General features: G+C 30.9%; 1 non-coding gene across 1 annotated transcript; it reads left to right on the top strand.

Moving 5' to 3' along the window:
• The first annotated feature begins 551 nt into the window (after positions 1–551).
• Trnas-gcu (transfer RNA serine (anticodon GCU)) lies at positions 552–633 on the top strand. The gene has a single exon. It is a non-coding gene; the product is annotated as a tRNA-Ser (tRNA).
• The last annotated feature ends 328 nt before the right edge of the window (positions 634–961 follow it).

Below are 961 nucleotides of genomic sequence, written 5' to 3'. Positions count from 1 at the left end.
CTTAAAAGAAGAAAACATAAATTAAATTCAGAGCAATGAAAACTGAACAAATTATTAAAATAGCAATTTTAGAAGAATCATTAAATTATTATTTATATAATTATTATAATAATCTTTCATTTTCACTTTTCTAATTACTTTGTACCAGGAATGCCCCTTAACTAAAAGCTAGCTCTAATCTATTTATAAATAAAAACGTTTATAATCAAAACCCAAACCGAGGAAAGAAATTTAACTAGGTATTGGTTAACAAAAACAATCGAATAATAAAATAACATCAGCTGATTTTGGCTGTTTTCAGAACTTGCAGTAGATCGATAGGTAGAATACAGAATAGGTATTCAGAACTGGAGTGCACTAATTTGGCTCTATTAACGTTAATCAGTGTAAGTGAGTGCATATATTTTATCAAGAAACACAAACAAACTATACTCTTCTACCCTCGAGAAGCCCAATGCTGGTGATTGAACACACCTTTTGTAAATTAATCAAAAAAACTTCAAACATGTTGAGAACGTCAAACCATTTCTTTGACACCAATTTTTCAAGATGACGAGGTGGCCGAGTGGTTAAGGCGTTGGACTGCTAATCCAATGTGCTCTGCACGCGTGGGTTCGAATCCCATCCTCGTCGGTTAATGTTTTTTAAATTTTAATTGATAAATTTGATTTTCTTTTTAATTTAGTATATATAATATAAACAGAAACACATTTCACAAAACTACTTAATTATTCTATTGGGTAGAATCATTAATTTATTAATTCTTTATTCTTTCTATCTGCTAGTTTTGTGTTGTTATGGCTCGTCTCGGTAGGAATAATATGTCTATATCCCTTGCGTATGGGTTTCGAAATGTATACTCATAGTAGGGGCATATGAAGCGATTTTGAAAACTGAGCCGTGCGAAAAAATTCATGCCATTAATATAATAAACAGCCATAAACTTTGGTGCTTCTTTATA

This window comes from Eupeodes corollae, chromosome 1 (genome assembly GCF_945859685.1).
Source record: "Eupeodes corollae chromosome 1, idEupCoro1.1, whole genome shotgun sequence".
Taxonomy (NCBI): domain Eukaryota; kingdom Metazoa; phylum Arthropoda; class Insecta; order Diptera; family Syrphidae; genus Eupeodes; species Eupeodes corollae.
Note: the sequence above shows the minus strand (reverse complement) of the source record. Positions and strands in the feature narration are given on the sequence as shown.